A 14,581-nucleotide genomic window follows, 5' to 3' on the forward strand; every position below is an offset into this window, starting at 1 on the left:
AAAACCAGAATGAAAGTCGAGAATGAACTAACATCGGAAGTAGGAATCAACTCGGGAATCAGACAAGGGGATAGCTTGAGCCCATTGCTTTTTAATTTAGTCACGGAAAAAATCATAGAAAACATTAAAGTTAATGGAAAAGGATATAAGATGGCGAAAAAACAAATAAAAATTCTCTGTTACGCTGACGACTTAATCTTAATCTCCAATAACGAGGATAACCTACAGCAAATGGCACAAACTTTCAATACAGTGGCGAAGAACTACAACATTAAAATATCAACAGCCAACAAAATCCCTGGTAGTGTCAAGGGAACCCATAAGATGCAAATTAGTAATCAACAACGAACTAATTGAACAAGTCTCGAGATTCCAATATCTGGGAATCGAAATATGTAGTTATAAATAGATGTTAAAGAGAGCGTCCGAAAGCAAGCGTATAAAGCCCATTACGTGTCAGGATGTCTGAGGGATGTCATCTGGAGAAACAAAGATATGAGGCTGGAAGGGAAAGTACGCATATACAAATCATGTATAAGACCGATCATGACGTACGCGATAGAAACAAGATGTGACACAGCAGAAACCAAGAGGATACTGAGAACATCAGAAATGAGAACGCTGAGGTCAATAACTAGGAAAACACTGAGATACAGAATACCGAAAGACAGAATAAGAGATCTCTGTAACATACAAGATATAGTACGGTGGGGAAGACAGAGAAGAAGAGAGTAGAATCAGCATGTGACGAGAATGGACAGTGAGAGAATAGCCTGTATAGCCAGAGATTCGAAGACAACAGGCAAGAGACCAATAGGAAGGCCCTTTAAAAGGTGGTGAGATAGCTGGCACTCAACATCACAGCTACTAATACAAGCTCAAAATCGGTAAGGAACTGGCCAAGAGGCCTATTATTATAAGAAGAAATAGAAGAAGAAGAATTTAATTGACACAAAAAAAGAATAAACCTATGTAATTTATTTCATTCAAAGTACATTTTGCTGCTGTTAGAAAACAAAAAAAAAATGACAAAGAAACATTGCTTTTTGTTTATTCATTTAATGTTTATTTGTAAATATATATTTTTTCTGATTTTTGCCAGCAGTAAAATTTATTATACGTTCTGTATAAATCATTATGTTAATAGCAACGAGAAACCTAAACGATTTAAATAAAAGTAAAAATCTAAAAAATTTCCTATAGTCCAGGGCGCATCTATAAAAATATTAATACATTTGGATGCTGAGAAATGACTCATATTTTTTGCAAAAATTGCTTGAAAATAATTCATATAATAATATTTAAGCTATCCTCCCACTCAAAAAGGTCCGGAACATTGTTTAAATAATTAAAAATTCAAAAAATGAAGGAAAAATTCGATTTTTTCTTCCTTTTTTGATTATAACTTTAAAAGTGTTCATTTTCGGAAAAAGTTGCATTGACGTAAATTTAAAAAATTTTCACTCTTGTTGCAAAATAGCAATAACTGCAAAAAGCATAAAACACAAGTATTCGAATTTTACATTTTTCAACCATTTATGCTAAACTTAGGACCTTCATATTTCACGCAGAAAAACTTTATGATACATTAAAACAACACTGCAAATTTGATTAAGAGGATCGGTACGTTTTTTCGGCTGCAATGCTATTCTAATGGGGATTCATTTTTTTCGAATCCTGAGAAAACTAATAAGTATTTTTAAAAAATTTAAACGCCGAATGAAAGATTACGTTATTAGCGACGGCCGAAAGTCCCTGAGAACTTCTATAATGGTTATTTTAATAAGTTACAGGGGTGAAAAACTAAGAGAAAATTTAGTGTTATATTTAATTTCAAATATCTCATTCAAAATAAACTTTTTATTTATTCTAAGGGACTTTCGGCCCTCGGTAATAATTTAGTCTTTCATTCTGCGTTTAGATTTTTCAAAAAGATTTATTGTTTTTTTCAGGATTCGAAAAAAATGAACACAATGTCCGTTGTAATATTTTCCAAATCTATCTTTGTCATAAAACGCACTTAGTCGAATAGAATATTGTCAGTCAGACACTGAAAATCAGTGACAGTTTTAACTAATTATTTGACATGAATCGAGAATATTTTTAGTTGTTGATAAAATATTATTAATATAAGTGTATTTGATAAATAATTGATTTAAGAGGTGAACTTTATAAAAAGTTATTTATTGTGTATTATTTATGGAAGATAGAAGCAGATAATACATTAAGATATATTCTGTGATCCAAGTATTTTGTTGTTAAAGATGTTTAAAATTGAAAGCGTTCCATAGTAACAATATATTATTAAAAAATCACTTAAACACTTTTCGTTTTTTCTCGATTGAGTATTAGTTTTTGTTGTAGGTATATATAAATTATTACAATCACTGAATACATAGCTAGTGAAAAAATTATCGCATTTATTAACTGAAATAATAATTTTCAATTATACAAAAAATAACAGTTATCCAAGAACATTCAAAAGCCATCTCTATAAGCTAGTTATGACATTGTCAAGTAGAATGACATTCTAGTAATATGTACATATCCATACCAGTGTGAATTTTACTACACGTAATTTGCCATGTAAAGACAGAAAAGGTAGGGATAGTCGTAAAATATTTGCGAATTATGTACCGATAGCCTTAAGATCGGTGTAATAGATTTTGCAAAATAAATTTTGCAATCCAGGTTTCGCAAAAATGCATTTTTTTCAATGTTGCAGGACTGAAAATAAAGCAGATAGGAGTTGGTATTTTTTATACATAATATAGAAGAACACTGTACCTTTCTTTTCCAATTTGCAAAATTAACATCGGTTAAATACAGACTTTCAAAATTGAGTGCCATTTACAACAAAAGTATAAATAATATTTTAATTTCTCGTACGCCAAAATATTTGCCATTTAAAGCACTTTATTTGTACAAACTTTCATAATGTTTGAAAATCATAAACACCTTAAAAAAATTTATGAACATATTCCGGATCAGTAAAAAACTAATTATTGAGCTGAGAAAAAAAATGAAATCTAACTTTTAAAATGGAAAAATAACAAACCGTTGCATCTTGGGTTCTAGTGAAGCAGTTTTTATCATTTTTTTAAACTGATGTAACTCAAAGCGAAAATTACAAATAACGTATTGATAAATTTAAATTTTTAGTACATTTTGATATAAATAAATTAATTTGTTTATTGCAAAAAAAAAGTACTCTGTCCTTTGAACTAATACATTTTTTAGCAAAAATTTTTTTTGTTCATATATTTTAACTTAGAGAATAAAAGTTTATTATTTTTAAACATATGCAATTGTTTAAACAATATTTCACAAATATTAATCAAAATAGTTTGATTTTTGTGGAATTAAAATATTAAAATACAATAAAATATAGAGTAAGAAAATAATATATTAGATAAAGATTGGTAGAACATTTTACATTTTCCAAATAGAATATATAACTTTTCATTACAATGCAAAAATATTTACATTTAAGTACCTGTTGATTTTAAAAGCTATTTAAAAATTCACTACAAGTATAAACTCTAAATAAAGTAACTTCAGTTATTAACAATAACACATACTTGTCTGTCCACAGACGCAATATTCGATAAATTTTGACAGGTCATTGGAATGCCCAATCAGACAAACCTATCCGTTGTCCTGCGTGTAGCACTAATAATTAATGTTTATTTAAAAAAATACCTGACGCCGTGTTAATCAACCGATTTTGATTTTGCAAATTATTGCCAATGAAAGGGGTACAGTATTCTCTATGCACAAAAAATATCAACTTGCTATCTGCTTTATTTTTAATTCTGCAACATTTAAAAAAATGCATTTTTGTGCGAAAGCTGGATTTCAAAATTTATTTTTCAAAATCTACTAAACCAGTCTTAATGAAATTTACAGTATTGTTTATCTATATCATAAAGTTTTTCAGGGTGAAATATGAAGGTTCTAACTGTAGCACAAATGGCTAAAAATAGTAAAATGTGAATACTTGTTTTTTTTTATATTTTTTTCGCAGTTATTGCTACTTTCCAACAAGGGTGAAAACTCTCAAAATTTTTAACTAGTCCTATTTTGTTGGAAATTTAATTGCGCAACTTTTATATCAGTACAACTTTTTTCGAAAACGAATCCTTTTAAAGTCATATTCAAAAAACCAAGAAAAAAATAATTTTGATTATTTAAACAATGTTTAGAACTTTTTGATATTTTGATTATATAAACAATGTTTCGAACTTTTTGAGCGGGAGGATAACTCAATTATTATTATATGAGATTATTTCCAAGCAATTTCTGCAAAAAAATATGTCACCTCTCAACATCCATCTCAAAACAGATGCGCCTTGGACTACTAGGTCGGAAACAAATTCAAATCTTCACCACTACTCCATCCTTTTAAAATTTGCAAGGAAAAAGGGCGATGAATGAATCGACGTGGGAAATCTAAAATATGCATTTCACAACATATCAATCTATTTAGTTAGAGATAAAACAAATTTGGATTCCTAGTACTCAATTCGTGAGTAAAAACTTACGTAAATAAAGGCAGTTAAGGTTTAATTTCGTTTCAGAGACCACCACCATCTGTTTATACATTTAGACCTCTTTATCTCATCAAAACAGCCCGTGGTGTGCTCTGAATTAAAAAAAAATCCAACTGTCTTATAGTCAAATTATTAAGAAATAATTTGCAAATAGACGGAATAGAATCAAAAGCAATTATTAGAAACCTACGGTCTCTATAACGAAATTAAATCTTAACAGGTTTTATTTTATAATTACATTAATGTTTATATTACTAATTAGAAAACTGAATAACCTTTCAACTGAACTAGCTAACGACTCCTATTTTTATTTAAAAAAATCATCGATTACGTTATCCCGCCCAGATGGATGACGTCACTGGTATGATAGGTATATAATATGCTTCTTCTTCTTCTTCTTCTTCTTGTAATAGGACTATGTCCTGTTTCATCTGTTACAGTCTTTGCTGCGATCCGGAGCTCCAACTCTCGTACCATCGTTTTTTGGGTCTTCCTATGGGTCGCCTGGTGTTGGGCTTCTGTGTTTTCGCCCAATGCGCCATACGTTCAGGGTCCATCCGATCTACGTGGTCTCTCCACATGCGTCGTCGCGCTCTTGTCCATCTCACTACGTCTTGAACGCCTAGCTCTCTCAATGTGTCTTCGTTTCGTATTCTATCTCTGAGTGTGATACCTCTTATGGATCTTAGGGATTTCATCTCTGTTGTTCTCATTATTTGTTTGGTCTTTGTTGTCTCGGCCCTTGTCTCAGCTGCGTATGTCAGTACGGGTCTAACACATGTCTTATAAATGCGGACTTTGCTTTCGGTGCTCATATATTTATTCCGCCAGATTATATCCCTCAGGAAACCAGATATTCTCGCTGCTTTCGTTGCCTGCTGTTTTGATTCTTGCCACAGATGCCTGTCGCTAGATATTTCCAAACCTAAGTATCTGCAATCCATTACCTGTTCGATTATATGGTCGTCCACTACTAATTTACATCTAATTTGGTTCCTGGATATTACCATCGATTGGGTTTTCTCTTTGGATAGTGTCAGGTTATACTTTTCGGAGGTTATTTTGAATTTTTGTAGTAGGCGTTGTAAGTCATCTTCGTTTTCGGCTATTAAGATTGCATCATCTGCGTAGCAAAGTATTCTCATGGTTCGGTTACCCATTTTGTATCCCTGATTCATTATGTTAACACTACCTATAACTTCATCCATTATTAAATTAAATAGGCATGGACTGAGGCTGTCCCCTTGTCTAATGCCTGCATTGATTTTGATTTCTTCCGTGAGCCCGTGTGTGGTTTTAATTCGTGTTTTGTTGGATCTATTGAGCTCTTTGATTATGTTTCTATACCTCTGACCTATGTTTTTCTTTTCAAGGATAGTGAGCACGTCCTTTAATCGTACTCTGTCGAATGCTTGTTTCAGATCTACAAAGCATGTGAAAATGGGCTTGTCGAATTCTATTGATTTCTCAACTAATTGTCGCATTATGAAAATAGCGTCTATTGTAGATCTGTTTGGGCGAAAACCCTGTTGTTCTTCCGATACACCGGCTTTCTTATATATTTTTTGGGATAGAATTTTTGTCAATAGTTTTGATGTAGAATTGAGTAGTGTAATTCCTCGGTAGTTGGTAGGATCTGTCTTTACGCCTTTCTTGTAGATTGGTATTGTTATACTCTCTCTCCATTCCTCTGGTACTGTCATGTTGTTTACAATTTTTTGGAATAATGTTGTTATCTCTTCTATTATTTTTGTACCTCCGTATTTAATTAATTCATTTGGTATATTATCCGGACCTGGTGATTTTCTATTTTTTGATTTTTTGATTGCTTCGTTTACTTCTTCTTTGGTGATGTTGTTATTCTCTGTTTCTTCTTGGTGAATGTTTTGTAGGTCATTTCTTTGTACTTCATTATTATCGTCGTTATCGTCTTTGTATAGATTCTCGAAATGAGTTACCCATTCTTCTGGTTTTATTGCGTTAATTTGTAATTCTTCGGTAACCGGCTTCTTCCTGTTCATCAACATGTTCCATACCTTCCTTTGACCTCCTCGTAAATCATGTTCCATGTCATTTGAGAATTTTTCCCAATATATTTGTTTTAGATCTTTGATTCTGTTAGTTGTTCTATTTCTTTCTGATTTATATCTTTGATACTCTTCTGGGGTCCTATTGTTAATATATCTTACTTATGCATCTTTCTTCTCTTTTGCTAAATCTTTGACTTCCTCTGTGAACCATGGTTTTTGGTTTCTGCCGCTGTTTAAGTCAATTGTTCTTTCTCCAATGGCTTCTTTTGCACTACTAGTTGTATGATTTTTTATTTTTTCCCATGCTTCTTTTATACTGCCTGTGATTTCAATAGGGCTAAGATTGATATTTTCCTCAAGTCTTTTTTGGTAGAGATCCTTAGTACTTTCGTCTTGTAGGGATTCTATGTTGAACTTGGTGATGTAGTTAGGTGGTTTCTTTCTCTCTATTATGTACGCGTGACGGTACTTACATATAACCATTCCGTGTTGCGTTCCCACATTCGCAGACGTCATTGTGCGTACGTCAAGTACTTCCCGTGGGTGAACTTTTCTGTTGGTTATCACATAGTCAATCATCGATCTGTGGTCAAAGTATGTATTGTTGATACGCAGCTCGTTGTGTGCACATATCTCTATTAGTGAATCTCCGTTATCATTTGTTGGTGCTTCGTTGAACTTGTGCATTATTCCTTGGATGGGTGTATTTCCTATTCTTGTGTTGAAATCTCCCAACAAGAATATTTTTTCTGTTTGTGGCAATCTATCTAGGGTCTCTTGAAGTTTTTCGAAAAATTCGTCTCTCTCGTTCTTCATCTGGTGCATAAATGCTAACAATATGGATTTTTTCATTAGCTAACTTCATTGAAATATCCATTATATGCTGGTTGGTGTAATTAACCTCTTCGATGTTATTTTCAAATTTCCTGTTTACTAATATGCCAACACCTGCTTGTGCTCTGATGTTCTTGTCTACTCCGCAGTAGAAGAATATATGATTTCTATATACTGTGTTACCTTTACCCTTTTTCTTTGTCTCTGAGACTGTACATATGTCTATTTTGTGCTTTTCCATTTCTAATATAATTTCTTGGTCTTTAGCGTTCCACGATGTAGTGTTCCAGCATGCGAATCGTGGAATATTTCTCTTCAGGTTTTTTTTCCACATTCGTTTTTTCCGTTTTCTCGCTAGGTCGTCATCGTTATTCCATCCAGTATCCGAGGCTACTGTTCCAGTTCTTTGAGCATTGTTTTTTTTACGAAGGGTAGGTTGCTAGCCTTGCTCTTCAACCCTCCTCCTTTACCCGGGCTTGGGACCAGCAGTGATGGTGACTTCTGAGCTACTCGTTTCACGCAGCATCACCACCCCAGTCGGAGTTATAATATGCTAAAAATCATAATTTAACAATATAAATAGACCTGATTCAGAATTTTTCTTTAAGTCGTCAGCTTATGAAATAAAGAATTTATTCCTTACATTTGTACCATACTGTATGTAAGCGGCATTAAAATACACAGAAATACATACTTCCAAAATAATATTTATATAAAAATTAATTCAAATAGATTTTTGTTAAAATAAAATAAAATTATGCCAATATATTAAAAATAGAACATTGGCGACCGTATTATCAACCACCCAAAGGTCTTGGTAATCTCAAGTCAGCGTCAGCAAAGCAAAGCAGTGCGTTTGCCATTGATATGGCACGTTATAGGTCGACTTGATCAGACAGTAATGATAATTGAATGACTATAATGGCGCTGGTGGTAAGTATTGGCTAATTAAGATTTATGCATCAGATATCGCAATAAGGGGACGGAGTATAAGCTCATACCGTTCCTTTTTAATATGGAGATTTAGGACGGCTTTGCTGCTGGCCTTGGATGTTAGGTTAGCAGATCTGATGATAAAACTGTACGTTAATACTATGATATTCTTTCTGGTCTGGAATAAAATTTTCGTTATGCAATTTTTATTTACTCAATTCTTTTTTACGGGATGTAATAGAAAATTAAGGTTTACAAATGATATAATCCTGTAAATATGATTGATAGGAATATGTAAGATGATTAAGCAAAGTGTTGTTCAATTTTTTTTTCAATTGATTACATTTTGAATTTTTTAATTTGTTGTAGTCATTGCTGTTTTAGCAATAAAAAGGAAAAATAAAAGATACTGAATTAGGTAGAAAAAAGTTTAAAACGAATAATTTTTAAAGAAAGTCAAAGCATCAAAAAACAGCAACGAGAAACCGAATTTATATTAGAGAACACATTTGATCCTATTTTGTCAGATATAATCGAACATCATAACAGGCATCCAGAAGATGATTTGTATTTAAAAAAATGATTCACGTCTGCATTGTAAGACAAACGTAATGTTATACCCAGGCAATGGATTGGACGAAGGGTTTGATTGAATGTCCAGCAAGATCTTTATTTTTAACACTCCTAGATCTATTTTAATTAAGTTATTTAAAAATAAAGATTTATAGTACCTTGGAGGAACCAAGACGAAGAATATGTGCATGAATGTACTCTAGTGACTCTGGACTTGTCATGCTTTAAAATGTTCTCTTTTCAAACAGCGACTTTATAATAATTGTATGGACGTTAGTGGATATACAGGGTGTCCCGAAAAGAATGGTCATGAATTATACCAGAGATTCTGGGGTCAAAACTAGGTTGATTGAACCTCACTTACCTATATACAATAGTGCACACAAAAAAAGTTACAGCCCTTTGAAGTTACAAAATGAAAATCGATTTTTTTTCATATATCGAAAACTCTTAGAGATTTTTTATTGAAAATGGACATGTGGTATTCTTATGGTAGCAACATCTTTAAAAAAAAATTAAAGTGAAATTTGTGCACCCCATAAAAATTTTATGGGGGTTTTGTTCTTTAAACCCCCCAAACTTTTTTGTACGTTCAAATTAAATTATTATTGTGGCACCATTAGTTAAACACAATATTTTTAAAACTTTTTTTGCCTCTTGTACTTTTTCGATAAGCCAGTGTTTATCGAGATATTTTGAATATTTGTCAAATCCACCACATATTTGTATATTGTTAAGTACGGTTATAGAGACTGTTAATAATCTGAAAATGTATTTATAATTTACATTTTTAGGTATATTTTGAAAAAGAAGCCACATCTCGATAAAAGGTGACTTATCAAAAAAAGACTAAGAAGCAAAATAGTTTAAAAAATACTGTGTTTAACTAATGGTACCACAATAATAGTTTAATTAGAACGTACACAAACATTTGAGTGGTTTAAAGGAACAAAACCCCCATGAAATTTTTATGTAAATATATTAAAAAAGAAGCCGCATCTCGATAAAAACTGGCTTATCGACAAAATACTAAGAGGCAAAAAAAGTTTTAAAAACGTTGTGTTTAACTAATGGTAACAAAATAATGAATTCATTGGAACGTACACAAAAGTTTGGGGGGGTTTAAGGGAACAAAACCCCCATAAAATTTTTATGGGGTGGAAAAATTTCACTATAATTTTGTTTTAAGATGTTCCTGCCATAAAAATGATACATGTCCATTTTCAACAAAAAATATCTAATAGTTTTCGATATATTGAAAAAAATCAATTTTCATTTTGTAAATTCAAAGGGCTGTAACTTTTTTTATGAGCACATTTGTACTAAGGTAAGTTAGGTTCAATCGAACTATTTTTGACCCCAGAATGTGTGGTATAATTTATGACCAATCTTTTCGGGACACCCTGTATTTTGAACATTTAGTTAAATAATTAAAGCTGTTTTGGATTATGAATTTATAATTTAGTTTATTTAATTGATTTTTCATTTAATAGTCTCCTTTTGGTATTAAACATTTCGTTTCTATGTAGTTTTTGACGTGACGGGAAAAATATAAAATATCATAGATCAGGGAATTCCTCAGCAAAATACCAGTCTTATGATGTGCCACACAAGGTATATTCCTTATCTAAATTAAAGCCCCTAGGACAGAAGTGATGTAAGTGAAAAGTTTTGAGGAAACTTTGTTCAAAGTTGTAGACAAATTTAAAAATCTAGTATATACTAGTTAGCATGTTTTCAATGACATGTCATTTTTGATCATGTTATTTTTAGTTTATATAGAAAGTTGGAAGCCACCATGTTTTTCATGTATTTGGGACTCCAGTTTTGTATTTAACCCAATTTCCTAAAAATTTTCACTTACACACCTAGTGTTCTAGGAGCCTTAATTAAGGGTATCTAGCACTGATAATAAGTACAAATTGACCTGTGTTAGCATTTTCACAACACTTAACTAATATTATCATATATTAGGGTGGAACCTTTTGTAAGCCCACCCTGTATATATCTGTATAAAGTGATAAATTTATTTTTAGCAAAATTAGCAAAGCAGCATTAACATATTTAGCAAAAAAGATCTCTTAATATATTCTCTTGCAGCTGATAAATGCAGCACTATCTTTTTTTAAATTTTTTCCATAGCCGCCTTTATTAACATCTACCTACCAGACTTCTCTTATCTAACGTAACAAATGTCTAGATTCTACCTACATGGCAGTACTACCAATCTTGGCACCTCGTCTTCACACACTCCTTTTTCAGTAAAGCTCTATGTCAATCTCTTACCTGCCATCTTCTACGTGTTCACTCGGAAGTGGCTAGTCAACCACATTTAATTGATAGCTAAACGAAAGAAACATCAATTTTAAACAAGCATTACTGAATTTAACAAAAGTTTATGTTTCAGCGTCAACTAAATATGGTTAAATTAATGTGAGCCATTTATAAATTTTAATCAATATTTTTGTTGGATTTGTTGAATAAAAACATTCAACTATTTTCATTATTGGTTCACTAAGTTACAGTAATATTAAATTATATTGGAGATTTTAATGACCATCCAGAACAGATTTTAACAGCATTTTAAAAATTATCTTGGAAAATTCATTGGTTAGACAAAAGAAAACCCTAAACGAAGGATATATCGTCCTCTTAGTACTATAACTTGATTACTCCAAAATTGGCGTTTTTGAGATAACTGGTTCACAAGATGTATTTTATTTGCCTCCATATTGTGTAAAAACTTGATATATTCCGTCCGCTCTAACCTTTCCCATGCGTCACGACTTATTTTTAAACAAATTAAGTCAAAACCTAAAGTGAAACGAAGGTCGATGTGTGTAGTATATAGTATAAGTATACAAAATGTATATACACATCGACGTTCGTTTCACTTTTAGGTTTTGACTTAATTTGTTTGAAAATAAGTCGTGACGCATGGGAAAAATTAGAGCGGACGGACAATTAATAACTCTCCCCAAACGGGATATGTATTTATTTATGATTTACGAAAGTTGATAAAACTCAAATGCCCCCAATATTCAGTGCTAAAACTTGATAAGATGGAGTTATCTGGTGAGTGTTTAATCGAAATAATCGTGAATGCGACATACACTGAATCCTACAACTAGCTAATTCTAGTTATCTAGTTGTACCACGTGTTTTTCTGAAAGCATTGAGCCTACCACGTAATTGCTATCTGTTGATTCGGTTCATGTTAATGCAAAAGTTTGAGAATTGTTAGCAGATCTGGCAACCTTCATGGCGGAGGGCTAATTTTCACCAAAATAATGCTTAAATTATTAGTTTTTTTAAAAGATTCACTTAGATGCTACTTGGCACTATATGCGACATTACCAAATGTTAACATTATGGTGGTGCTAAAAGTTGATAACTTTACTTTTTCGTGTTATTCTCCTTATTGGAAAACAAATTTGCATCGTGTTCCTAAATAGATCAGTAGCCAAAAAGTTAAGGAACAGCATTTTAGAGCTGCAAAGTGAATTCCGTATTTACCAACATCATGGTAGCAGAACAAATATCTTAAAAATCTTTAAACCAGTTCATCTCAGAACTACTAATTTCGAGTTATCAAGTTATAGTATTAAGGCGACGATATATGGTTTATGATTAAATGTGTTTTCCTAGTTTTATATAAAGTTAATGTATAACCTGATTTACTTAAGAGCACACAGTAGCGATCAACAGGTAGCAACAAACGTGGTCCAAGATTGCCAAAGTTCTGCAAACTTTCAAAAGTGAGGCAACAGTGCGTCGGTATTTCGACACTGACAGTGACGTTTATACTATCAAAAACAATAAAAACAATAATTTTTATACACATAGGCGCGAAATGTTGCCAAGTCAGTGACGTTCGATTTCTTGTTATAAAAAAATCGATTTTTAGTAGTTCCAATGTTACACAATATCTAGACACGGGATAAAAAAGTTTATTTGAAGAAAGTGTATTTTTTTTGTCTTTCTTAATGGCGGTACAGGCTCCTTTTTTTCAATATTTTATTAAGTTATATAGTAATTTCCACATACTAACATATTTCTAAAATTGGGCTCTGTACCGCCATTCTTTATTATATTACGAATATGTGTGCCAAATATCTCGAACAAAATATTTAAAATTAGAGCCGCAATCTTGGAACGCGTTTGTTGCTACCTGTTGATCGCTACTGTTTGCTCTTAAAAACAATTTAACACATTCAGGAACTATAGAGTAACAAATACATATTTGTTTAATTGGCAAATAAGAAGTAGGTATTTTTTTAGATTTGCTGTCCACGTGGATTAACTGATTGTTGGTTTTTATGTTGAATTATTTGTATTAGTTTTTGGTTTTTTGGATTATTTTAAGACATTTAGCTTAAACGAGTTTTAACATATTTAATTAAAGTTAAAAGCATCGAAGCAAAAATATATTTTGCAGACTCTATATTCTAAATTTTTGGATACCTAACGAGAGAACGAATTAACACTAAATAAATATTTAGAGACATCTGTTGCCGGCTTGTATCCTATTGTTTTTTTCTTGTGATCAGTTGTTCCAATACAGGAAAATTTTCTAATGCGCTCAAAATTAAAGTCATTGATGGTGATGTTATGACCGATACTGTCTTTGCTTCAGTTATTGCTGCTCATATACATATATTTCGTTTTACTTTCATTAACCTTCCGATGGTCAAACTTTTTTTGTTACACGGATGACCGACGGGGTTAAAAAATGACCCCAAGTCAAAAATAAATAATTTCAGCATTTAAATCTTCACCTAATAATACATCCTCGTTTTCTGATACTATTTCATCTTCTGTATCATCATAAACATCGCTAGCCGTAACAATTTCCTGTAACTCAGCCTCAGTAAGATATTTGCGGGCCATATTTTATATGTACACAAAATACTAAGAAACTATAATATTATACGCCAGGAAATAATAATAATGACTAACTGTAGCAGACAGGAATGTCATAATTCGTACATAACAGGCACCACAGTCTAAAAATAGATTTTGATAACGCGCAGTGTACAACTACTTAAAATTCCAGATAATAGACGGTATTTTACTAAACTTCGGAATATATTTTCTATTCGTAAAATATAGGAAATTTTTTTTATTTCAAAATATGAGGATATCTAGAATGATATTAAAGTCAAATAAAAAAATAATGAGTTAAAAATTGAAAATACTTTCAAATGTATTAAAGAAAAACATACGCTGGGGTCAAAATTTACCCCCTTGGTCATCGAAAGGTTAATTAGGAGCCCCATCTTCTCTGACTCCCTTTTGAATCTGAAGAAAGAGTCCTTCATCCTTAATCTGGTGTTTACTATTAGATCGATATCGTCTGCAAATGACAACAGTAAGTTTAGTACTGCTCGATGAAATACATACTGCAGTCGATTTTTTTATTCTTCCACTTCTGATTATATGTTCCAGAACCAGAATTAAGTTAAAGAGTTGTGGTGAAAGTGCATCTTCATTTTTTAGTCCATTGTTTATTTCAAATGTCTCCTATGAGTATTGTCCAACTGTCACCTTACATCGCAACTGTTCCATACACATCCGTATCAAAGTGACTAGTTTTTTGGAAAGCCAAGTTCCTGTGTCGCTGTCCATAGTATAGCCCTGAATACTTTATCAAAAGTA

Source organism: Diabrotica virgifera, chromosome 2 (genome assembly GCF_917563875.1).
Source record: "Diabrotica virgifera virgifera chromosome 2, PGI_DIABVI_V3a".
Classification (NCBI taxonomy): domain Eukaryota; kingdom Metazoa; phylum Arthropoda; class Insecta; order Coleoptera; family Chrysomelidae; genus Diabrotica; species Diabrotica virgifera.